This window comes from Macaca nemestrina, chromosome 17 (genome assembly GCF_043159975.1).
Source record: "Macaca nemestrina isolate mMacNem1 chromosome 17, mMacNem.hap1, whole genome shotgun sequence".
NCBI classification, from domain to species: Eukaryota; Metazoa; Chordata; class Mammalia; order Primates; family Cercopithecidae; genus Macaca; species Macaca nemestrina.
In genome coordinates, this window is record NC_092141.1 from 23,029,480 (window position 1) to 23,056,523 (window position 27,044).

Here is a 27,044-nt window from a genome sequence, read left to right on the forward strand (position 1 = left end):
CTGGCCCCAGACCTCACAGCCAGCACCTTCCATCTGTGGTGAGCCCCTGTGAATCCTACAGAGAGCTCACTTAGACCCCCAGTTGCTCCTGTGGAAGGGATCAGTGTCGTGAGCAAGAATCTCGTTTGTTCTCAGCCCCTCCGAGGGGTCCTTACCGAAGCCCCACAGTGCCCTGAGGCATGAGCCAGAAGCATCCTTGTCCCTTTTTGCTAAGTTATCTAGAAGAATTCATCCCGGGTGGAGTAGAGGATAAGGGTTTCTACCACATAGGCTCTCTCCCTGGGCCAGCACCACACTGAGGGCCTGATGTGACCACTTCCCTTCATCTGTGTGTGCTCCCTGGAACAGAACCGTTTTACCAGAAATGAATGAAACATACAAGCAGTTGTGTGCCCGTGTGTGTGCAAGATAGAGCTGCAAGAGCACAGGGGCTGAGGTGGGTGGAGTGGGCTCTGTCTATGCATGCATGTGATAAGCTTTTTCTTTAAGAGCATTATGTAATTCACACTTCAAGGTTTACGTGTCTGTGGTCTTTAGGATATTCACAGAGTTCTGCATCTGTCATCAAAATCTAATTTTGGAATATTCATTAATAAATAAATAAATAGAAGTGCAGCTTCACTGTGTTGCCCAGGCTGTTCTCAAACTGCTGGCCTCATGGCAGACCTTTTGCCTAGGCATCCCGAAGTGCTGGGGTCACAGGTGTGAGCCACACAGCCTAAGTTTACAACTTTTTTTTTTTTTTTTTTTGGTGACAGTGTCCCTGTAACCCAGGCTGGAGTGCAGTGGCATGATCCCAGGCCTGGGTCTACCAGCATGTACCCCCACACCGGGCTAATTTTTTTTTTTTTTGTAGATACAGAGTCCCACTATGTTGCCAGGTTTTATCTATCCTCCTGCCTCCCAAAGTACTGAGATTACAAGTGTGAGCCACCATGACCAGTCAGCATTTTTTTTTTTTTTTTTTTTTTTTTTTGAGACTAAGTTTTGCTCTATCACCCAGGCTGGAGTGCAGTGGCGCCATCTTGGCTCACTGCAGCCTCTGCCTCCAAAGTTCAAGCATTTCTTCTGCCTCAGCCTCCTGGTTAGCTGAGATTACAGGCACATGCCACCATGCCCGGCTAATTTTTGTATTTTTAGTAGAGATGGGGTTTCACCATGTTGGGCAGACTGGTTTCAAACTCCTGACCTCAGGTGATCTGACTGCCTCGGCCTCCCAAAGTGCTGGGATTACAGATGAGAGAGCCACTGCGTCTGGCCCAGTCTGCATTTTTTAAAGGAACTTTGTAACTGTTAGCAGTCACACACTCCCCTTTCCTTCAACTCTCAGCCACCACTTACACTTTTCACTGGCATGGATTTTCCTATTCTGAATTTTCCATGTAAATACAATTGTACAGTTCATGTTTTTATTTTACAGCTGGCTTATTTCACTTAACATAATATTTTCAAGGTTCAAGGTCCATGAAGCATGTTTGGTATGTACTTTATTCCTTTTTATTGTCAAAGATTCCATGTATGAATGTGTATATCACATTTATTATAGCCATTCATTAGTTGGTGGATATATGGATTGTCTCTACTTTTTGCTTATTATGAATAAGCAGAATAACAGTTGATGTGTAAGTGTTTGTGGGGGCTGTTTTCTCACTTCTCTCGGGTATATACCTGGGGTAGTGTTGCCGGGTCATATGGTACCTCTGTGTTTAACCTTTTGAGGAGTTGCTACGTGTTTCCCAAAGCAACTGCACTATTCTGAATTCTCACCAGCAGCTTAAATGAGGTTCCAGTTTCCCCTCATCCTCTGCAGTATTTGTTACCATTTATCTGTAGCCATTGAATTGGTGTCTCATTGCTTTGATTTGTATTTGACTAGTGACTAATGATGTTGAGCATCTTTTCATGTGCTTTTTGGTCATTTGTATATTTTCTTGGAAGTGTGTCTATTCAGATCCTTTGTCCATTTTTAAATTGGGTTGTTACTCTTTTCATTGTTGGGTTGTAATAGTTCTTTATGCATTTGGATGTAAGTCTCTTATTAGATATATAATTTGCAATTATTTGAGGGAATTTTTCTTTAAATTTAGGCAGAATTGCTCTGTTTCTCAGGCTGGAGTTTAGTGGTGTGATCTCAGTTTACTGCAACCTCTGTCTCCCAGGTTCAAGCGATTCTCCTGCCTCAGCCTCCCGAATGGGTGGGATTACAGGACTGCAGCACCACACCTGGCTAATTTTTGTATTTTTAGTAGAGATGAGGTTTTTCCATGTTGGCCAGGCTGGTGTTGACCTGGCCTCAAAGAACCCACCCTCTTCAACCTCCCCAAGTGCTGGGATTACAGGTGTGAGCCACTGTGCCTGGCCTATTTTGAGGGATTTTTTAATTTAAAAATTTAACAATTTTTGGCCAGGCGCAGTGGTTGACTCCTGTAATCCCAGAACTTTAGGAGACCAAGACTGGTGGATTGCTTGAGCCTATGAGTTCAAGACCAACCTGGGCAACACAGTGAGACTTTCACTCTTGACTTTTCTTTTTTTGAGACGGAGTCTTGCTCTGTTGCCCAGGCTGGAGGGCAGTGGTGAGACCTCAGCTCACTGCACCCTCCGCCTCCTGGGTTCAAGTGATTGTCCTGCCTCAGCCTCCCAAGTATCTGAGATTACAGGTGCCCGCCACCATGCCAGTCTAATTTTTGTATTTTTAGTAGAGAACTCCTGACCTCAATTGATCCACCTGCCTTGACCTCCCAAAGTGCTGGGATTACAGGCTTGAACCACTATGCCTGGCAAACACTGACTCTGGTCTTTTTGTCTGTTTTTTTAAAAAATAACATTTTAAATTGTTTTTGTTAGTTGGTATTTTCTTACAATTAAATGAACTTTTATAAGGACTTATTAAACTATCTCAGATTTTTGAAAGGCACACTTACTCATTGAGCATTGTTACTTACTTCATAACAAACTACCCCACAACTTAGGGGCTTAAAGCAGTGAGTTACTATTTTTCCTGCATCTGTGGGTCAGGAGTTGGGGCAGCTGGGATTACATGGCTGGGCCGTTCCCCCGGTCTCACTTGTGACTTCCCATGTGGCTGTTTTCCCTCCAGCCAGGCGGGAAGGCCATATAGCCTTCACTCAAGTGGCTGCACGTCAACTTTCCTGACACGGCCTCCACGTGGTATCTTTAGCAGCATAGCTGGACTTTCCTACAACATGGCAGCTGGCTTCCAGGAGGAGGAAGAAATGGCAGCTGCCAGTCCTCACAGCTCCTAGAACAACACTTGGAAACAGTAAGTTCAAAGGCCAGTGCAGATTCAGGGGAGGGTAACTCACCTCCACATTTTGATAAGAGCAGCAGCCTGTAGGTACAGGCAGACCGTTGATCATCTTGGGAGCATCATGGAGACTAGCTACCACAGAGACCTCACCACCTGAGGATTAAGCTTTCTCTCCCAAAGGAGGCATCCAGCAGAACTCCTGCCCCTCTCCATGACAGCTTGCTCTGCCTTGGCCCCCAAATTACTGCAGCCCACACACTGTGCCTTAATGATTTTAGTCCATTTTTATCAAGCTGGTTCTAAATTCCTAACTCCAGGAAGAAGCTCTGTCTAATTGGAAGACAAATATTTATAAGAGCTGTGTTGGAAATGTTCTACATCATTTTTGCAGAGGCAGACATCTTACTGGGATATTGTTGTCTGGTGGCCATCTTTATACTTACTGCTCAAGCTCCACGTGGAGGGAATGCCAGCTAGTGCTGTGAGGGTCAGCTCAGCAGGTGGACTGTGGTAGGACACGCTCTGGGTCAGATGCAGCCTGGGAACACTTGTTACGTGCCCCTGCTCCCTGAGACCCTGTTGTAACAACTGTGAATGAATGTAAAACGTGAAACCGTGAGCAGGGAAGAGGATAGGAAGGAGTAATTTCTCTGTGTTTCCAGATCCCAAGAAACTCTGGGAGGTTGTGGGTCATGGAGGAGGAGGATGACCCTCCATTGCAATCCTGGCAGGCTTCCGAGTCCAGAGGTGCCCATCACAAAAGAAACCAGGCCGCTAATGGGCACCTCAGGCTGTCTAGTGTATACCCCAAAGCAAGGAAAGCTTTGCGTGTACCTGTCTTAAAGGAATTAACCAAATTGTCTGGAGTGAGCTCATGCCTTCAGTGTGGGTGTTAGCACCCCAAGTTAAAGCCCTCCTTATCCTCTCATTGCCTGGCTCCAGTTCTCACAGCTGGACCCCATTTGTGCACTCTACAGTGATGTCTGCCTGCAAGGCCCTGTTCTGCATGCCTCATGCGTGTGAACTCATTTGATCCCTACTCAGCTGCAATACCATTCATTCCAGTTTACAGGCAAGAAAACTCAGGCATGAAGATACTAATTGTTTTGCTCAGGATGTCACTTTGCTGATGTCAGAGCCCACGCTCTTAGTCACATCTCTTACTGACTCCTGAATCTTTGAAAGCAAAAGATACCCAACACTCACCTTAATTTCTAAACACCTTAATTTCTATGGGTGGGACTACTCTCTGTCTAAGGGAGACTCAGGGATACAAAAATAGCTATGCCTGGGGGTGATAGGCGATACTGATAACGGCATCTCCAAACTTTCCAGCCAACTTCCTGAAGGGAAGGTTCAAGAAGATTTGGGACCTATTGAATGACACCTCTGTGTCAGCACCTAGAGGGACAGTGTGGAGATATATTTACTGGAACTGGATGTATTTCTGGACATTTGCTTACTTGGCCATTTAAAATTAAATACCTATCTATTTTGCACTTAACATAGCATTATGGAAAAGTAGTATGTGTTTCTGGTTTACAGTTTGGAAACTATTTGTACAGAATTGAACCCTGATTAGAGAACAAAGGTGAAACTCAGGGACTAGGGAGGCTGAGACGGCATCATAACGGGGCAGCCACTTTGGAATTTATCAGAGAGGAAGGCCTGGGCTGAGCCACCAACCAGCTAGAATCAAGGGACAAAAAGGCCCAACTCTTCCCCAGGAGAGCAAGAGAGGACAGAGATGCTCACATGCCTCTGATGAATGGAGATATTTTTCTACCTTCAGCTTTTTATTTATCTATTTATTTATTTTGTCAGGGTGTTGCTCTGTTGCCCAGGCTGGAGTACAGTGGTGTGATCATAGCTCACTACAGCCTCAAATTACTGGATTCAAGTGATCTTTCCACCCCAGCCTCCTGAGTAGCTGGGACTATAGGTGTGCACCACAATGCCTGGCTAATTATTTTCAACTTTTTTTCATAAAATTAACTCAAAATGGGTCAAAAATGTAAATTTACAAGCTAAAACTATATGTTAGAGGATAGCAAAGGCATACATCTTCATGACCTTGGATTAGGCAACAGCAGTTTCTTAGATGTGATGCCAAAAAAGCACATGCAACAAAAAACGTAGATAAATTTGACTTCATCAAAGTTAAAAATTTGTACGTCATAAGACATTGTCAAAATAAGGAAAACAAGAATATATTGGCAACTCATATATTAGGTAAGGGTTTAATATCCAGAATTCATAAAGAACTTCTCCAACTCAACGCCAAAAAAAAAAAAATGCAGCTGAAAAATGGGCAACATATTTGAATAAGTATCTCCAAAAAGATGAGATAAAAATGGCCAAGAAGTACATGAAAAGACGCTCAGCATCATTAGGGGATTGCAAATAACCACAATGAGATGCCGCTTCGTACCCATTATAATGGCTGTGATTTAAAAAAAGATAGACAATAATAAGTATTGACAAAGATGTAGAGAAATTGGAATTCTCTTTTTTCTCATGATGGAGCCCCTCTCTGTCACCCAGGCTGGAGTGCAGTGGCATAATCTTGGCTTACTGCAGCTTCCACCTCCCAGCTTCAAGTGAGTCTCCTGCCTCAGCCTCCCGAGTAGCTAGGACTACAGGCACACACCACCTAGCTAATTTTGTATTTTTCCTAGAGACGGGGGGGGGGGGGCCTCTTCGTGTTTGCCAGGCTGATCTCGAACTCTTGACCTCGGGTGATCCACCCATCTCGGCCTCCCAAAGTGTTGGGAGTACAGGTGTGAACCACCACACCTAGCAGAGAAACTGGAGTTCTCATACATTGCTGGAGAGAATGTGAAATGGTACAGCTGCTGTGGAAGACAGTATGACAATTCTTCAAGAAGTTAAATGTAGAGTTACCGTATGACCCAGACGTTTTCTACTCTTAGGTATATACTCAAGAGAAAAGAAACCAAGTCCACACAAAAACATAACACAGACTGTTGTAGCATCATAACATCATTCCTAATAGCACAAAGTGGAAACAATCCAAATGTCTACTAGCTGTTGAATGGATGAACAGTGTGTGGAATTTCCACACAATGGAAAATCATATAGCCACACAAAGGAATGTATGACTGATAGATGCTACAACATGGATGAAGCTTTAAAGCATTACGTAAATGAAGCAGTCACAAAAGACCACGTTGCGTTTTTATAAAATTTCCAAAGAGGCTAGGCACAGTGGCTCACACCTGTAATCCCAGCACTTTGGGAGGCCAAGGCAGGCAGATGATGAGGTCAGGAGTTCGAGACCAGACTGGCCAATATGGTAAAACCCCATCTGTACTGAAAATACAAAAATTAGCCAGGCATGGTGGTGCACAGTTGTCATCCCAGCTACTCAGGAGGTTCAGGCAAAAGAACCACTGGAACTCAGAAGGTGGAGGTTGCAGTGAGCCAAGATTGCACCACTGTACTCCAGCCTGGGCTTAGAGCAAGACTCCATTAAAAAAAAAAAAATGCCAAAGATGGATACTCTCCATAATAGCATGTTTGTTTCCCATGGCTGCCATAACAAGATACCATAAAGTTGGAGGCTTCTATCTCTGGGTCCATGGCTTTGGCCTCTGAGCCCCATGACTGCTCTCATGGTCATCTTTCCTTTTCTTAAAGAGTAGCACGTGTTTGAGACTGAGTAGTTTTATCAGCCTATTTTCTGCCTCTGAATTTTGGGAGTTCTTTGATTTTGTCTAGTCTCTAAACTTTCTATGATTTTGTCTAGTCTCTAAACTTTCTAGTCCAAGATGGCAGTGTTTCTTCTCATAGAACATTCTAAAATCCTTGTGGAATTTCTGCGTATATGATGGAATTCATGGCGTTAGATGAGGTTTCTCCACAGATCTTTCCTAGATAATTTAGTTTCTTTGCCTCACTTCTGTGAGATGATTGAGGGGATTCATGAGTCACATGTTAAATATCTTTGGCACTAGGAAAATTTGCAAGGCATGTCACACCGTTGGCATTCTCTACAGAACACGCTTTCCTAACTGGATCTCCTAGTTTTAGTATTCTGGTTTTTTCCAATGTGAATAGCCTGAGAATTTCCCAAATCATCAAGTCTAGGTTCTTTTTGGCATAACAGTTCTTCCCTCAGTTTATCTATTTTGTTGTACTTTTATTCTTTACAGTACCTCAATTTATCTCTTGCCTCTTACATTTACTATAAGTGGGAAAAAGAAACAAAGCTTGAGTCTTGAGTGCTTTGATTGCAAGTCTGCTCAGCTAAATGTGCAAGCTCATTGCTTGTGATTCTGCCTTCCACACAGCTGTAGGACACAATCCAACTAAATTTTTGCTATTCTATAGCAAAGAACATCTTTGCTCTAGTTTCCTGTAACATGTTCCTTGTTTCCTCTGTGCCCTTAGAATCACCTTTAATGTTCATGTGTTTACCAACATTCTGTTTGTGACAGTATATGTATTCTTGAAAATAACACAGGCTTTCTATTAAGTTCCTCAATTCGTTTAAGGCAGAGTGTGGGTGACAGAGTCTTTAACATCCACGTATCTACCAACAGCCTCTTCAAGGCCACCTAGGCCTTTTCTATCATGGTTTCTCACAATTCTACCATCACCACTTTATTATCCAATTTCAAAGCCACTGCCACATTTTAGGCACCCCACTCCTGGTAGGAAAAAAATGCATATGTTACCTGTGACTGCTCTAACAAGTTCCTACAAACTTGATGGCTTAAAAGAACAGAAATTTAATCTCTCACAATTCTGAAGACCAGAAGTTCTCAAAGTCAGTACCATGGGCAAAAATCACAGTGGCAGCAGGAAGGCTATAGTAGAGGAACCTGTTTCTCACATCTCTCAGCTTCTGGTCACTGCTGGTACTCCTTGCCTTGTGGCTGTATCACTCCAGTCTTTCAAGGCCAGCATCACTGAGTAGATTCTTTCTATATTCCATCTTCACATCGTCTTCTCCTGTGTGTGTGTGAATTTCTGCCTCCCTCTTACGTGGCAATTGCACTTAGGGTCCACCTCTATAACACTCTGTCTCAAGATCTTTAACTTCACCACACCTGCAAAGACCCTTTTCCCAAATGAGGTAACATTTACAGGTTTCAAGGAATAGGACCTGATCTCTCTAAGTACCGTTATTTAGCCTACTTCAGGTAGAAAGTTGATGAGTGATTGTCAAGGGCCAGAGATGCTGTGGGGGAAATGGAGTTTTCATTTGGCGTGATGAAAATATTCTAAAATGGGCCTGTACATAGTGGCTCACGTCTGTAATCCTGGCACTTTGGGAGGCCTGGGCGGGTGGATCCCTTGAGGTCAGGAGTTTGAGAGCAGCCTGGCCAATATAGTGAAACCCTGCCTCTACTAAAAATTCAAAAATTAGGAGCTGTGGTGCACATCTGTAGTCCCAGCTACTCAGGAGGCTGAGGTAGGAGAATCGCTTGAACCTGGGAGGTGGAAGTTGCAGTGAGCTGACATCATGCCACTGCACTCCAGCCTGGCTACACAGTGAGACTCCATCTCAAAAAAAAAAAAAAAAGGAAAAAGAAAAAAAAAAGAAAATGTTCTAAAATTGATTTTGATAGTGCTGCACAATTCTGAATGTAATACCAAAAAACCAATGTATGGCATGCATTAAGTTGGTGAATTGTGTATTAGCAGACTTATTAATATATATGTTAATGGAACCAGTAAAGGTGATGGATGACAGGTCTGTCTGCTTGATGACCAGGTCAGGACAGCATGATTTTCTTGGGTAGAGGGCACTGCTGGGGCTGCCCAGTTCCTGCTTAACGAAATCCCACACTTGGACAGAACTGGAACAGAGGCAGTGGAGCAGGCTGTCTGGGAGGCATTGGCCATGTTCTTAGAGAAGGCTCTCCATGTAACTTCCTTCAGGGAGCCAGATCCTTGGGCCACTCGGCCTGTCCACGGTCCGGGTTCATCTCAGCTCTGTGAGGGTGCACTTGTTGGTGTTAGAGCATCTTGTGTGTGGTCAACACGCCCCTACTCAAATGTAGGAGAACACAGGGCATAGGAAACCCTTGAAACATGCATGTGATTTTCTCATCACAGTTCTGAGTCCAGGCAGAGCTGCTTTGGGTAAGTGGGGCACCCCCGCCCCGGGAAGCCCAAGTCCATAACACAAAGGCTGCCCCTCAGAGGAAGGGCTGGCTTGTGGGCACTGCTGGCTTCCCACCACCAGCTGGGCCTCAGCCCTCGTGGCATTCCTGTTGAGCACTGCAGGGCACCCAGGGGGCCGTGGCATCAGGGATCCTGCTGCAGGCATACCTGTGCTGCTCACATGGGGCCCATGTCCCCGCTGTGAAGGATGAAGAGCAAGGTCCTCAGGACATGTGTCCTCAAAATACCTTGCACTGCACCACCCATCAAGAGTGGGCCTGGTGGCTGGCAGGGCCAGGCAGTGAGTGCCTCCCTGTGCTGCCCGCCACTCTGGGCATGGGAGGTACTTGAGGTACTGCAGCCTTCTGGTGATAAGAGGTCCCCCCTTTCTGTGCACTACCCCATCATCTGTGATTATTATAATTGTTTCTGTCGGTAGTTGTCACTGTGTATACTTCTCCATGAACCTGGGCCTGCTGTCGTCTGAATGCTGTCAGCCTTGGAGCTGGCACTGTCCAGTCTGGCCCTGGTCAGCCCAGACCTCAGTTATCCTTGTCTCACATACCGTCCTGGTTCATCCTTCAGCTTCCTGGCAAAGTTCCTGCTCCCTGAAGCAGGAAGAGGCTGAGATTAATGCCAAGGAAGTGGGGCCACGGGCCTGGGAGGACTGTGCTGTCGGGTGAGGGTAGCACTGACCTGGCTACTCCGAGACACAGCTGTGTTGTGGTGGGAGGGTTGGTGTGTGTGTGGCCACGGCACTCTAAAGATTGCTCTCTGAGGAGAAAGGTGAGCCTGGCCGGACCCCTGTCAAGGCTGCTATGTCAGGGCAAGAGGACAGTGTCTTGCCCCCAGGAGCATGCAGTCTGAGCAGGAGACCCAGAGTGATCTTGTGTTTCGAAGGCAACTCCAGCCCAGCCAGGGGACCAGGAGGCTCTCCCGCCGCCAGGGAGGTGTGTGCGGCTCTGCCAATGCCTCTCTTTCAGGGCAGTTGCCAGGTCCCAGGATGAGCAAGAGTCCTTGGCTGCCCAGGAAGGTCCCTGAAGCAGCAGGGGCTGGGCTAGGGGCCAGGGACTGGGAAGAAATGCCTGATAGCCGGTGAGGAACAAGGTGCACACATGTGACTTGGAAAGAAACAAGCTTTATTTTCAGTTTTCAACAGGTAGAGTGATACTTCATCATATGCTTTTGTGTGAATAGCAAATAGCAAAATATTAGAATGTAAACAGTTTTGTCAGTTTAGAGATCAAGTCCTTTTTTCTTCTTGAGTGTTACCTGTCTTGGAATTTAGCTGGGTTTAAAAGTAGTGGAATTATCAGGAAATTCTAGAGAGAGCCAGTCTCCAGTTGCAGGTAGGTGTGCCTGGCACTCACCAGCTGCGGGCACAGATGCAGGCGTCTCAACGCACCAAGCATTACAAATGCCAGTTCTGCAGAACCTGCAGCCTCTTCTGCCACTTGGCAAAGTTGTTCTTCAGGGTCTGCTTCAGCGTGGGCAGAATGGCACATGCTGCCACAGGCTTGGGGCTCAGAAGCAGGCTGGGGGTGGATAGAGAGACTGTCACCTTCAGTGTCCCCAGGAGTGGAGCGTGCTGGGAGTAGGGTCTGTATGGCCCTCACTGGGACCCAGTGAGGCCACGGCCGCCTCTGCTTCTGCACTGCCACCCCTCCACCACTCCCTGTCTGCGGCCCAGGTGGCAGGGTTGCCCCGCTGTTCCCACATCCATGGGACTTATCATTTCTTGGAGAGGCTCTTGGTGGAGACCTTGGGGAACTGAATGGCTTTTTGGTCCCTGGATGAAGGAAGAGTCAGCAATGAGCCCCAAACAGGCCCCAGGGATGAGGCACGGGTGACTGGACACTCACCTGGAAGAACTAGATCCAGCCTCCTTTGGGGCCGCCTGGGGCCTCTGGCTCTTTTCCCTTGGGCTGCAGCTTTGGGTCCCCTGGTACTAATATTACTCGGACTTGAGGTACTCCCGCTGAAAGACGGGGACATCAGCACAGCCACCCCCACCACCCAGGGCCTCACCTCTTGGGCCTGCTGGATGTTGACATTCCACAGCTGGCAGATGAGGACTTCACACTGCTGAAGTGTGGTGGGCTTTCATAGGTGCGGCTGCAGTGTCACTGGAGGGTGTGCTCCCATCACCTCCCAAGCCCAAGGGTTGGGCTGTGTGGCAAGTACCCCCAGCCTGCTCTGAACACAGCGGCCAGTACCATCAGGGCTGCTGCAGCTTCCCCATTCAGTCAGCAGCCTCATGGCTGAGGCATAAAGGACACAGCCCAGGGCAAGGAGCAGTGCCAGGGAGGGCCGAACTCAGAACAGGGAGGCCTCAAAGGCGGCCAGCAGCAGCCAGAGCATCATCTGGTAGCTACCCAGGAGGTGCAGGCTGAACCTGGGGTCATGGGAGTGGCTGGTGGCCAGTCTCTACCCATGGGGCTTACCAGGTGCCTGCTGGCCAGCGCAAGCTCGTGAGATGGTAGAGAGAGAAACTGCTGAGGAAGTCGTCCCAGGAATGCAGAGTCACCCACCATCTGGCCTGCAAACTGATGCATCAAGGCAGGGAGGCCTGGGATGGTGGCGTCACAGGACAACAGTGCCCCACCCCCACAGGCCACCCTGGGACTGCACCCTGGACAGGAGCATCCAGAATCCTCTGAAGAAGCGAGGTTCGTTCTGCCCAGTCATTGCAGTCGATGGCAGACGACCACCAGAAGAGTGCACAGACCAAGCTGGCAATCTCGTAGTCTAAGATGGACTGCAGCTCTGGGTTCCCCTGGTACTAAAATTTCAAACCTTGACAGCACGTTGATGATTTAGAAACCCAGGCTGCAGGGACAAGTCAGAAAACACAGCTCACACACAACTCAGAGGAGCGGAGCTGCCTCTGCTCACAGGGGAGGAGGGAGCTGGGGACAGGTCAGGGCCCAACCCATGCACCTCTGGGACAGGGACCTCTTAGCTGGTACTGACCCAGGTCTGGGAGAATGAGTTCATCCTCACCCGTGATGCCCTCGAGGAGCTGCTTATTTTCATTCTCATTCTGGGTGGTGCCCCAGGCGAGTGTGAAGTGTGTGGGCTGAACTTACTGAGTTGCCAGAGAGAAGCACCTCTGCCCTCAGCATCAAGGTGAAGGGAGGGGAGTGGTCTTCACCCCACAGGCCTCTAACAGTGCCAACAAGGCGATGGGGGTGTGGCCCTGCCTCCCACAATACTGGCTCCATCTGAGTGGGGCCTGGGTCTGGCACTTGGCTGATCACAGGCTGAGGGGGAACGAATCCTTTGAGGAAGGGGACCCTGATGGCTGTTTGTACCGGAAAACAGCCATAGTTTGTACCTGAAATATCTGGCGCAGGTACTCCAGGGCCACTTCCAGGTGGTACTCTGTTTGCTGGACACCATCCTGCCCCATATTGTCCAGGTCATTGGCTGGGTAAGAGCCGTTGGGGTTCATGGGGCCAAAGCCCAGTCAGGACAGGAAGGAGCAGCTGTAGGGCGCTCTCCACACTGGTCCAAGATGGACTTGACCGTGTGCTTGGTCTGCATAATGAGCTGAGCAAGGCGCAGGGCCTATGTGGGAGGTGCAGGCAGGTCACTGACAGACTGGCCTGTGCTGCCACCCAGGTAGGCTGGCCGGGGGCCGCAAGACCAATCCGCAGCCAGACCGCTGAGTGCCAGGAGGAGCAGCTTCTGCCAGGGAACTTTTAAAGACTAAAGGATGATCTTCTAAATGTTAAATATTCCGAACAACACTGCCTTTGTTATCAGGAAAAACCAGACTTTACTGAAAAGGGGGAAGGAGATACAGCCTTAACCCTAAGCCCAGCCTTGACCCTTCCCACCAGAACACAGCACTCTGTGGGGACTGTTAAGTCCCATGGCTCCAGGGTCCCTGAGGATGGGCACTGGTGATCACTCACCAGGATGTGGGCCTCTGGCACAAATATCAGAGTGTACTGACAGTCCTGGACCTCCAGGCTGTAAACGTGGCTCTTCACCTCGAAGGACGCATCAGTGATTGCTGGCAGCCACAGTGACAGGGCTGTGAAAAGTCAGTGCTGGTAGTGGAGGGATGACAAGCTCTGGCTCCAGGAACAGCTGCTCACCTGGAAGGCAGGAGACGAACCTGGTGCCCACCCAGGGGCACCAAGTACCCAGCTGCTGCTTGCAAAACTTTGGGTGGTCCCTGAGGTGTCTGGGGAGCCATGACTCAGGGGTGTCATCCTGAGGCCCTGGGTTGTAGCGTCTCCCATGCAGTAGGTGGCTGACATAGGGAGGGCGGGTGGGGTAGCTGGTGGCTCACCGAGCCCCCAGCAGTGTTTACAGGTGGCAAACACCAGGAGGAGTGACAGAAGCCAATGCCCAACCCAGTCAGGATGAACACACAGCAGAGACCTGGCTCACCACCTGAGGCAGCTGCCACAAGTCACCAGCAAGAAAGTGGGGCCACAGCTTGGACTGTGCAGCTCCCCACTATGGGCACACCTGCAGTCCCTCGCTCAGTGCCTGGTGTTTGCAGGGCAGGCGGGGGTGCAGCCAGTCTCACACTTCAGGGTGCAGATGTGTCCCAGGAGTCTCCACAGCACCCTTTGCTGGGGCCCACTCTGAGCACGTGGTTCCCTTCTGCAGACCTGCCACCCACCAGCTAAGGTCCTGGCCTGGTCTGGCTGGGTCAGGGTCTGCCAGACGGGTCCAGACTGAGGACTTACCTGGATTATCTCGGTCGCTGTTGGGCTGGGCAAAGACTTTGACCACTGGGAACATCATGAGTGCATGTTTGGGGCTGACCAAGTCTGTGCAGAGCTCGCGGTTCAGGAAGACCACGAACGGCTTTGTGTACATCAGCAGATTCTCCTGGACAGAGAGTGCCCTGGGGACTGAGGTGGCAATTTGGGATCAGCCCTCTCGATGGGGGCAGGAGCTGCACCACTCCATGCCCATAAGACCGCTGCTCGTCCCTGGACTTCCAGACTCTCTGGCCAAGGTGATAAGATGTCATAGATGGTAGCTTAGAGGGCTGTGCGTGGGCACAGAGAGCAGGCCAGATCTGGGCAGGTGACACCCAGGCCCTCTGAGGACACTGTATTTTTGGCAAGGCTGAGGCCCGTTTCCAAGAGGAATGAGGCCACCATGGCAGAGGCTGGCTCAGCCTGTGGGGGCCAATGGACGATCCCCCAGAGGATCCAAAGGGGAAGGGCTTGGGCAAGAAGAGAAGAGGTTAGTGGGCACCCCAGGTGCCACGTTAGCCTGGAGGTCTGCCATGAGGATCAAGCAGGGGATGAGGGCAAGACGGCCACTGCTGTACTCTCCTCTGTGCGGGTGAGGGTCAAGGGATAGTTTGGGTGTTGCTGAATGTTTATCTGGACCAGAAGTGGGAGGGGACAGGGCAGGATGGGTCACTGGTGCACTGCTTCCATGAGAAAGCAGTTTCAGGACCCGGCAAAGTTGAGTCTAGGAAGGGCTGGTCTGTGCTTCACTAGGGAAGGCCTGGGAGAAGACCACAGGAGACCACTGGGGCCAGGGCCAGGCTGACCCCAAGATAGGCGGCTGGCTTGGTTTACTGGCCCACAGGAGCAACATCCATCCCCAGGAGCCAGTGGCATGACTGTGAGGAGAGAGGCTGAGGCTTATTTTTCCAACGCACCGGGAGTCAATGGAACTGTCACTGCCGGGAGCCTGCTTGTTGGAGTATGCTGCCATGGCTGCAGGTAGGTCAGCCACATCTCCAGGACCTGTGGGAGGGGGCGTGAGCTGAGGGCCCAGTGGCTGGGGGCCAAATCCTCTGGTGGCTTAGAGTCCCTGTCCCAGCTAGCAGCTGGGTGGGGCTGGCTCTTCCTCCATCCCCCAGAGGGTGCAGGAGAGATGTGCACAGCCCTGTGATGTTTGGCTCTGTTGGTGGCTGTTTAGAAGCCAGGGCCATGGGTGGGCTTTTCCCAGCCCAAGGGGCTCAGTGCTCCCTGGACAGGTAAGGGTAGGAACCTGCCTGGCACCAGAAAGCTGGGACAGGGCAGGGCTTTCCGGTACCTGAGGGTTTGCTTTGGAAACTAAAAGAACCATGTGGCCCTCCAACAGCCCCCTCTTCTCCACCTCCTCTATACTTGTTCTCATTTGCCACACAGGACCACTCTCATTAGGATACATAGAGAACACAGACATGTATGTAACACGGCAATACTCAAAAGTTTTGAACGATGTGTCCAGGGGCCAGTGGCCAAAGCAATGCTGCATGAAAAGGTCAAGTTTTTGCTGGACAAACGTTGGGACAGGGCCTTGCAGGAAATAGGGTCACCTGCTGCTTGCCCGGTAAGGAGGCCCTGCTCACAGATGATCCCAGGGCTCCCATCAAGGAGGGTCAGCTCTGCCAGGGGAGAGCACTGGGGATCTCCAGGAGGTCAGAGTTGGCTTCAGCCCCTGTTTCTCAGAGGAAGAAATCAAAGTTCAGAGAGGCCAGTGAACATCCCAAGGAGACACAGCACATAGGCGCCTGAGCCAGCGCAGCTCCCACATGCTCCTCATCTCAGTCCTACACAGACAGCCCACTTTGGTGGGCCTGGAGTCAGGGCCACACCAGCTCTTCTGATAGGAGTAGGGAGGAGCTAGAGATGGCAGCATGATGAGGCCTCTGGCCAGTCTGGCCAGAGAGAGGCTCTGGGAGCCCGCTGGTCGGGGTGATGAGGCACATGCCTAGCCCTCCAGAGGCCTCAAGTGCTCTGTGAGCAGGAGAGGACTTACCCTGTTCGCTATGCCCTGGAGTGAGATCCTTGTGGGCAATAGCTGAGGAGGGGAAGGCAGGGGAGACAAAAGTGGCGGGAAGCCACAAGGGTCACCCACCCTTTGAACTCCTCCAGGGACCTGGTGGCATGGAAGTGGGTGAGGTCTGCTCTGGCTTCAGGCTGTTTCTGAAAGCATGCAGGTGCTTCAGCAGCAGGCACACCAGCAGTGCTCCTCAGTGGGCCTGAACCACTGCTAGGTGGAGGAGGAAGGGTCAGGGTTGGGAAGGGCTGCTGACCCACAGCATTCAGCCTCCAGGTCTGACCACATCCCGCCCCGGGCTGGTGGCTTTGCCTCCCCACGGGAGGCACGAGCCAGGCCAAGAGTGGGAGCACCCTCTGGGGTACCACTGTGCCTGGCACTCAGTGGACGTGCCTTGCACTGCTTGGTCTGAACTATGACCAGCTTGTGATACGGAAGTACTTGGCCCAACACCCACAGAGCCCACCCTGCAGGGGGCTCACTAAGACACACATCTGTAGGGGATCTCCTAGCCCTGCTTCTACACCGCTGTGCACCCGCAGTGGGTGACACAGGCCACAACTCTCCAGGCTGTGCCCTTGGGCACTGCTTGATCCCCAGGGTAGGAGAAGGCCAGCATCATCCTCAATCTCTGGATCCAGGGTCTCCCACCGGCCTCCTGAATGTGTACAGAAAGCACAAGGAACCCAGGCACGGTGCCTCAGACGTGTAATTCCAGCACTTTGGGAGGCAAAGGCAGGAAGATCACCAAGGCCCGCAGTTTGAAATTAGCCTGGGTAATACAGGGATACCTTGTCTCTACAACAAATTGTTAAAAGTGAGCTGGGTGTGGTGGTGCACACTTGTAGTCCTAGTGACTCAGGAGGCTAGGGTGAGACGATCACTTGAACCCAGGAGTTCACAACTGCAGTGAGCCAGGATCGTGCCACTGCACTCCAGCCTGGGCGACATAGGAAGACCTTGTTCAAAAATAACCCAGTGGCTTCGCTTATCTCCCAAATTCTTTCCACCTCCTACTCTTCCTGGACACAGCCAGACAAAGGCTCAGTCCAGCCCTGGGCATCACTCCGTTGCCGATGGATTTGTGGTCAGGAAAACCCTCAGAGGAGCACAGTCAAGCATGTAGGCCAAACTTTTGATTTGCAACCTATAAGCAGGGTCCTGGAGAGCGAGGCTGAGAGGAAAGCCTTTTTGCTGGCCATGGACTTCTGGTTGCTCAGTATTGTAAGGGCAGGTGGGAGCATCCAGTGGATGAGAGCAGGGGAATGGGGTACTAAGGGCAGGATTGTGAGTCTGAGTGGACATGCTCACCTCTCCACGTTTGTCCCCCAGCCCTTTGGGCCTCAACACATCTGTGCTGCTGAGGCTGGTGCAGGGTGCGGCTTCTGGGTGTATCCTGGGATGATGCAGACCCCGCAAGGGACACTGCCCACATCACCATCCACTCAAGTCTCCCTGTCAGGAAAACGTCCCCACGGGTCCAGGTGGCGCCCCACAGATCAGTGGCTGAGTCTGAGGATGGAGCTATGGGGTGGGAGGCATTTTCCTTTTTGAGACAAGGTCTGTCACCCAGGCTGGAGGGCAGTGGTGTGATCTTGGCTCATCATAGTCTCTGCCTCCTGGTCTCAAGGGATCCTTGCACTTCAGCCTCTGGAGTAGCTGGGAACACAGGCACACACCACCACACCCGGATAATTTTTGTATTTTTTTTTTGTAGAGACAGGTCTTGCCGTTGTTGCCCAGACTGGCCTCAAACTCCTGAGCTCAAGCAATCTGCCTGTGTCAGCCTCCCAAAGCACTGGAATTACAGGCATGAGCCACGTGCCAGACTGTTTACTTCTAGTTATCTGTATCTTCAAGTCTTTGGGCAACAAATTTACGTTGTTTTGGAAGGAAGAGCTGGGCACGGTGGTTCACGCCGGTAACCCCCAGCACTTTGGGAGGCTGGGGCAGGCAGATCACTTGAGGTCAGGAGTTTGAGACCAGCCTGGCCAAAAAAGGTTGAAAACCTGTCTCTACTAAAAATACAAAAATTAGCCTGGTGTGGTGGCATGCGCATGTACTCTCAGATACTCAAGAGGTTGAAGCGGGAGAACTGCTTGAACCCAGGAGGTGGAGGTTGCAATAAGCCAAGATGTGTCACTGCACTCTAGCCTGGGCAACAGAGGGAGACCCCCTCTAAAAGGAAAAAGAATAATAAAAAGGAGAAAAACATGAAGTATAATAGCTGTACCTATACCGCCCGACTACAAGGGCACCAGCTGGGTAGGAAGTTAGACCGGGGTCCTTCTCCAGTTTCAGCCCTGGCCCTCCCTCTGATCCTGGACTGGGATCCTGAATCTCGACACTGTCCCTGCAGCTCAGGGGAGGGGACAGCCTCCACGTGGGAACTAGAAACTTGCCTTACCTTGCTGGCGCACTTGCCTTACCTCACCTGGTCCTTCCAAAGGGTCTGGCGGGCTCACTGTCTGCCCCTGAGCCTGCCTCTGCCCCTGGCAATCGGGTGGAACTCTCTCAGGCTATTTTCTTACAGGTTTGCAGAGCTAAACTCCCTCAGCTCTGCATCTGTCCTGGGCCATGTTCCCCATGGAGTCCCTGGCCACAGTCACACTTGGTTGGTTCTTAAGGATGTGTCCCCAAAGCCCCACCATTTCCCACTGGGCTGAGCCTCACAGCACCTCAGCAAACCTGCCTGGGCCTTGCTGGTCACCCTTCCCGCCATGGGGTTTGCCACCAGCTTCCTAGACACTCCTCTCTCTCCCTGGCCCAAACCCTCAGGTCCTTCCCTTTGCGGTGGTTCCTGCATAATGGGGGTGTCCCTGTGTGCTGTGGCCACCATCCCAGCCCGCCGGCACTTGGGGGCCAACACGTTTTCTCATCTTGTGCTCAAATTCTCATTCACTGGTGTGCTCCTTCCCAGGTGAACGGGACAGACGCGGGGCTGCGAGCACAGCTCATCTCCAGCTCTCACAGACTGGTTAATTCTGCCATCCCTGAAGTCCCCTACAGGTCTGAACTCCGCTTCACTGATCTCAGATCCATCAATGCACTTGTCATTTCTGCCTATGCAGTCCCAGTCCTATGAGGTTACCACGTACTCTCATTTGCCCCTGGAGGTGTGTATGAATGGCCAGGGCTCCCCAGGTGAAGGCTGGGGTGCCCCAGCTGGGCTAAGTACTGACAGCCTTTGTGGGCTATAGGGTCAAGCCCCAGGTTCTTCCCACCCCACTGCCTCACATGCAGGCTGTGGGTCACAGCACCTCCAGGCTGGGTGACAGATACTTCTGAAAAAGGCAGAAACCACACCACCCAGAGGTCCCAGGCCTCTGTATCTTCCGAAGTGCCAAAGCCTGCAGAGCGGGGGTGAACGTGACCACTGCAGAGGTCTGATGACTCTAGCTCTTCAAACCAAGGCCAAGCACAGGGCCTCCAACGCCAGAGAGCTTGTGACACCTGCAGTGGCCAGCCAGGGCCCCGCACCGCCTTCTGCCTCACAGCCACATCCCCACCCAAACCAGGCTAGTCTGCAGAATCTACATTGAATGGATGGTGTCCCTGGCTGCCCATGTCTTTCTCATTATGGACTTTCACTTTTCATTTGCCACATGAAAGACCACTGAGACAGGCTACATCTCATTTTTCTCTTGAGGATCTCTCTTACTGAGAAATTTTTGTATTCTGGGCTATGCTGGGTTCACAATCTGACTATATCATGTGTGTATTTGTTCCTTTCCTAAAATGCTCAGCTGCAGTTCTAGAGGTAACTACTACTAGGCTTCCATTGTAGAGAGTTGAAGATCCGAGGTCTGGAGAGGTTAGTGTGTAGAAAGCTATGTTTAATAAGTGGTAAGACCATGTGGCCAGGTCAGATAAGCTGCCTTCAGATTTGACTCTTGAACTTTTACTGGATAATATCTTCTCATTATAGAAAATAAAAGAGTGAACTTAGATTTTTTTTTTTCAAAATCATTGACTGTAGGAGTTCTTTCAAGATATGATGAAAAGCAGTAATTGTCTCATTTTACATTACCTCTAATTATTGCTCACTAGAAATTGATTATCTATGTGGCAACCTTTTGCATTCATCTCTGCTTTATTATGCATGAGTAGGCTTCCCTGTGAATAAGATGTGCAAGATTCAGAAATATCTTTAACTTGGTAATGCTTGTTCACAGGTATCCATCAGAAAAATATTTTGCTCATTAGCCATATGGACTCATAAGGTAAACTACAGGCAGAGACACAAAACGTGGAAAGAAGAAAGGGCTATCAGAAGTCCTGTGTCTCCTTACATTTTGCATTTCTATTCATTTGCATCTAGAATCATGAGGAATTTGAGCAAATGGGAAATGCAAAGTCCTCATCAAAGCATACCCACATTTCAGTTATCTGCATTATTGCACATTTAAATTTGTAATGCTTACATAGGTTATACAATTCAATAGGTATAAAAATGGTAAGTAACCTTTTCTCTCTCACGCCCCATTCAGTAGCTCACTTTAAATGTTGTGCCTACTTTCATAAATTATTTTCTTTATCTTATTTTTTTTTTTTTTTTTTTTTTGGAGATGGAGTCTCAGCCTGTTGCCCAGGCTGGAGTGCAATGGCGAGATCTCAGCTCACTGCCACGTCCACCTCCTGGCCTTTTCTTTTTTTATGGAGATAGTGTCTCACTATGTCACTCAGACTGTAGGCTGTCCTTGGACTCCTGGGCTCAAGCAATCCTCCTGCCTCCACCTTCCAAAGTGCTGGAAGTAGAGGTGTGAGCCCCCACTCCTGGCCAAAGTGTTTTCTTTTCTTTTTGTTTTTAGACTTGGGGTTTCACCGTGCTAGCCAGGCTGAATTTGAACTCCTGATCTCATGATCCTCCCGTCTTGTCCTCCCGAAGTGCTGAAATTACAGGCCTGACCCACCACTTCCAGCGGTGGATATCTGCCATCTTCTCCTTGCTTCTCTTTGTAATTTTATTATGTATTTTCTTTCTTTTCTTTTCTCTCGCTCTCTCTTTTTTTTTTTTTTTTTTTTTTTTTTTTTTTTTTTTTGAGATGGAGCCTCGCTGTTTCACCCAGGCTGGAGTGCAATGATGTGATCTTGGCTCACTGCAGCCTCAGTCTCCTGTGTAGCTGGGATTACAGGCACGGGCTACCTGCCACCACTCCTGGATAATTGTTGTATTTTTAGTAGAGACGGGGTTTTGCATGTTGGCCAGGCTGGTGTTGAACTCCTGACCTCAGTGTCCTTATTACATATTTTTAATATGCCTAAAGTCTGATTTTGCCTGGTGGTTCTTTTACATAATTGGAGTAATAGTCTGTATCTTGCTGCAGCTGCCTTCTTTTACTCAATATTAAGTTTTTAAGATTCACACTTAGCATTGTGTCTGCATTCTATTAGAACAGTATACCACCAGCCAGGCACGGTGGCTGACACCTATAATCCCAGCACTTTGGGAGGCCGAGGCAAGCAGATCACTTGATATCAGGAGTTCCAGGCCAGCCTAGCCAACATGGAGAAACCCCACTTCTACTAAAAATACAAAAATTAGCCAGGCGTGGCAGCATGCACCTGTAGTCCCAGCTACTCAGGAGGCTGAGGCAGGAGAATCCCTTGAACCCGCGAGGTGGAGGTTGCAATGAGCTGAGATTAGGCCACTGCACTCCAACATGGGTGACAAAGCAAGACTCTGTCTTAAAAAAAAATTAGGTGTGGTGATGTGTACCTGTAATCCCAGGTACTTGGGAGACTGAGGCAGGATTATCACTTGAACCTGGGAGGTGGAAGTTGTAGTGAACCCAGATTGTGCCCTCTACTCCAGCCTGGGCAACAGAGTGAGACTCAGTCTCAAAAAAAAAAAAAAAAAAAAAAAGCTAGGCGAAGTGGCTCACACCTGTAATCCCAGTACTTTGGGAGGCCAAGGCAGGTGGATCACCTGAGGTCAGGAGTTTCAGACCAGCCTCACCAACATGGTGAAACCACGTCTCCACTAAAAATACAAAACTTTGCCAGAAGTGGCAGCGTGCACCTGTAATCCCAGCTACTCAGGAGGCTAAGATAGGAGAAATACTTGAACTCGGGAGGCAGAGATTGCAGTCAGCTGAGATCACGCCACTGCACTCCAACCTGGGAGACTAAGCGAGACTCTGTCTCAAAAAATATATAATAAAAAATACAGTACACTAGTGTGTATCCCTTCATTGTTGATGGACATGTGGGTCGTATTCATTTTTGTCAGTTACAAGTGATGCTGTTGCGAACACTTTTGTATTTCTATTTGGCTACCATTAGTGTGTATTTATGTACACTATAAAGCAATAGATGAAACCATAGGTCACAGGATAAACATACCTTCAGTTTTACTTGGTATTATTGGTTTTATCCCAGTGTTAACACACCAAGAGACAGTCTTCCAAGGTCTGATAATTCCCAAATCTTCGCATTCTTGTTGACACTTAATTTTGTCAAAATTTTAATTTGAGTCTTTTGGTGGGTATGTGCCAATGATTGTGATATTAATTTACTGGGCATTTTCTTCTCTGTAACAGGCAAGATATATGTGTGGTGTGGCAGGGGTAGGAGCCCCTAGAGGTTGCATGGGCTCTGGAATCCTTCGTCATCCTATGTAAAAGGTTTGTGGGGCAGTAACTTTTTTTTTTTTTTTTTTTTTTTTTTTGACAGAGTTTTGCTCTTGTTGCCCGGGCTGAAGTACAACGGCATGACCTCATCTCACTGCAATATTTGCCTCATGGGTTCAAGTGATTCTCCTGCCGCAGCCTTACAAGTAGCTGGGATTGCAGGCATGCACCACCACACCTGGCTAATTTTTTGTATTTAGTAGAGATGGGGTTTCACCATGTTCATCAGACTGGTCTTGAACTCCTGACCTGGTGATCCACCCGCCTCAGCCTCCCGAAGTGCTGGGATTACAGGCATGCACCACTGCACCCTGATATTTCCTGTGTACAGTGGTGTAGCCAGGGTGCAAAGCCATTTCTTAATGATTCTGTCATCTAAATATTATGTTTTCTTGCTTCCCTTTGAGATATGCTCATTCTTCCATATAATTAAACAATCTCAATTACTCTTGAGGGAGCATAAAATCCTCACTGTCTAATCATGGGTCCTTTCAAATTATTTGTTGACTTGTGTTTAAAATATGAAAAAAAGAATGCAGATTTTGTTTTCTTCTTACTGTTTAACCTGAACAAAATGTCATAGATACCTCCTGGCCTGTTGCTAAACCAAGAAGAGTCACTTGGATAATGATCAAGACAGGAGGGAAACCACATTGATAATTTATCATTAAACTATCATTACACAGATGGAACTCATCAATGATGCTTACAAAAAATTGGGTCATTTGTGCAAAAGTGTAAAGAGAATATAGGAGATGTTTCGACTGAAGAGAAAATGCTACAGAAAATAATTACAAAAAATTAAGATGTGAACACAAATTCAGAGATTCAGGAGCACAAAGGGCTAAGTTAAGGGAAAAAGAGTTATCAATATTTTCTTATTCATTATGGAGAGCAGGATGAATTCTTAAAAGGTCAAGTAATTGTGAGTCTGATAAACTGATGATGATTTGTATTTCTAATGTAAATGGTTTTGAATTTATAGTCATTTCTATTTCCTTTAGACTAATGACCATGAGTTTGATTGACAAACTATGTGTGTTCATCATACTATGTGTTAAAATAAGTCAAACAATTTTTATCTTGTATTTGTTTTCATTTCATTTTAGTTTAGTTTCTTTGGGCCAGGGTCTCACTCTGTCATCTAGGCTGGAAGTGCAGTGGCATGATCACATGTCACTGCAGCCTCGACATCTCCAGGCTCAGGTGATCCTCCTGCCTCAGCCTCCCAAGTAGCGGGGACTACAGGTTAGAGCCACCATGCCTGGCTAATTTTTGTATTTTTTTTTTAGAGATGGGGTTTTGATGTGTTCTTCAGGCTGGTCTCAAACTCCTGGACTCAAGCGATCTGCCCATCTTGGTCTCACAAAGTGCTGAAATGACAGGCATGCACTACTGCCCCTGGCCTGTTTCCATTTTTTTATTTGGCTGATTCATTGAGACACATAATTATCAAGTCAAATCTCACTATTTCCTTAGCATTTCTCTTCAGTTTAGCTTAGAAAAATCTATTCCTAAGTTAATATTTTAAAATATATACAATTAGTCAGGTGTGGTGGCATGCACCTGTAATCCCAGCTACTTGGGAGGTTGAGGCAGGAGAGTCATTTGAACCCGGGAGACAGAGGTTGCAGTGAGTCGAGACCGTGCCACTGCACTCAAGCCTGGGCAACGAGTGAGATGCCATCTCAATAAACAAAAGCAAAAACCAAAACAAAAACCAAGGTTTTCTCCAGATCATTTTTAGATTTAATTATTCAGTCTGTTTTGACTATATGTCAAAACAGAATTCAGTAAATATAACTTCACTCCTACACACTATTAGTCAATGTACCTTACACAATTTATTGAATAAATCAGTTAATTCCCAACAGCATCAAAAGTAACATTTCCTATTGTAAATTAATGTAGGCATTATGGAAAATAATATGGAGATTCATCAGAGAAACAATAGAACTACTGTATGTTCCAGCAATCCTACCTGTGGGTATATAGCTAAAGGAATTGAAATCAGCATACAGAAGAGATAACTGCACTACCATATTCACTGCAGCATTCTTCATAATAGCTAAGGTATGGAAGCAACCTAGGAGGCCAGCATTGGGTGAATGGATAAAGAAAATGTGATATATATACACATACACACACACACACACACACACACACACACGAGAATACTATTCACTCTTTTATTTTTATTTTTATTTTTATTTTGATACATAGTTTCGCTCTTGTTGCCCAGGCTGGAGTGCAAAGGCACAATCTCAGCTCACCACAACCTCCATCTCCCTGGTTTGAGATTCTCCTACCTCAGTCTCCTGAGTAGCTGGAATTACAGACATGCATCACCACACCCGGCTAATTTTGTATTTTTAGTAGAGATGGGGTTTCTCCATGTTGGTCAGGCTGGTCTCCACCTCCCGACCTCAGGTGATCCTCTCACCTCAGCCTCCCTAAGTGCTAGGATTACAGGCATGAGCCACTGTGCCTGATCTTACGATTTACTTTTTTTTCTTTTTTTTTTTTCCTTTGAGATAGAATTTCCCTCTTGTTGCCCAGGCTGCAATGGTGTTATCTCCATCACTGCAACCTCCGCCTCCTAGGTTCAAACGATTCTCCTGCCTCAGCCTCCCAAGTAGCTGGGATTACAGGTGCCCGCCACCACGCCCAGCTAATTTTTGTATTTTTAGTAGAGAGAGGCCTTCGCAATATTGCCCGTACTGGTCTCGAACTCCTCCTGAGCTTGAGTGATCCACTTGTCTCAGCCTCTGAAAGTGCTGGGATTACAGGCGTGAGCCACAGCATCCAGCCAAAAACACAGAGAGGTGTATTAATAGTCTGAAGCATTGCAAAATACTGCTGAGAATACAGTTCACTAATATCATCATAGAGTACAAAATACATTCTGGTATTATTAAAAATATCATAGCTCTAACACATACACAGAACACTCATTCTATTAGAAATTAAATTATAGCAATATTATTGACAACCACTTTTATAGCTGTCATTGTAAACTCAAAGACAAGAAATAAATTCATCAGAAAACATAAAACAAGTACTTAGCCTTATTGTTGAGAAGCCTATAGTTGTCTTTTACTGAATGACACCTCAGTTCTTGGGATAAGGTTTGAAACAGCAACTGGAAGGACAGCTTTAACTTGAAAATGGTTTTATTTTTAGAGTTGTCGTGTTATAAAAGCTATTCTCACATAGCCAAGCTGTTGGACAGAGACCAGGTTTCATGAAAGATTTTCATCAAGTGTTTCACATTTTCCTCACTGCAACCCTAAACAATGGCAAATGCTTCATAAGCCCCTGTAAATGCTGATTCAGCTGATAAATTAGTAAAATTCTCTTTCTTTAGGCCGGGTGTGGTGGCTCACACCTGTAATCCCAGCACTTTGGGAGGCCGAGGCAAGCGGATCATGAGGTCAGGAGGTCGAGACCATCCTGGCTAACACGGTGAAATCCCGTCTCTACTAAAAAAGCAAAAAATTAGCCAGGCGTGGTGGCACGCACCTGTAATCCCAGATACTTTGGAGGCTGAGACAGGAGAATTGCTTGAACCAGGGAGGAGGAGGTTGCAGTGAGCCAAGATTGCACAACTGCACTGCAGCCTGGGTGACAGAGCAAGACTCCATCTCAAATAAATAAATAAAATAAAAATAAAAAATTAAATAAAATTCTCCTTTTTTAAAGACCTAAGCCAGAAAATATTTAAAATTGTTAATAGGAACAAATGGACATGGCTGGACCACCCAAAGATTCTCCTATTCCAGGGTCACCTTCAAAGAGAAAATATCAATTTCATTGGGTTTCTTGCTTACCCAGGTCAAGAGTTACCAATACCAAGACAGCCAACTGCACAGAGATTGGACCTAGAGCAGCAGGAGGTGGTATATAAGTCACAGATACTAGAGAAAATTGAGAGAGGGAGCAGAAAAGTGATTCATCTGTATCAGGTGTGGTCTGCAAGTTGTAAGATGTAGAATGTAGCTGGTGGATAGAGTAACAGAATTAGAAAAATTTAATGTTCATTCAAGTTTATTTTATGAACTAACCAAACAGTCACACATGGATATTGACAGTAGGTGGAAAGATCAGAGCAGAAATAGCACCTTTGGCACATAGTTATTGGGATTGAGGGAGAATTCATTTTAGCTTTAATTTTAAAATAGATTTAATTACGTTTATTTTAATTAATTGTAAAGCTTTTAATTTTAAAAAGTTTTAATTTTTATTGTGGCAAA

The 27,044-nt window shown here is 47.8% G+C and overlaps 1 long non-coding RNA gene across 2 annotated transcripts; it reads left to right on the plus strand.

The window, feature by feature from the left end:
• The first annotated feature begins 2,906 nt into the window (after window positions 1-2,906).
• On the plus strand, window positions 2,907-19,295 carry LOC139359483 (uncharacterized). 2 transcript variants are annotated; one of them, XR_011615518.1, is made up of 3 exons: window positions 2,907-3,283; window positions 14,978-15,114; window positions 19,080-19,295. It is a non-coding gene; the product is annotated as an uncharacterized lncRNA (long non-coding RNA). The 2 variants fall into 2 exon arrangements; XR_011615519.1 differs by lacking the exon at window positions 2,907-3,283 and adding an exon at window positions 14,141-14,390.
• The last annotated feature ends 7,749 nt before the right edge of the window (window positions 19,296-27,044 follow it).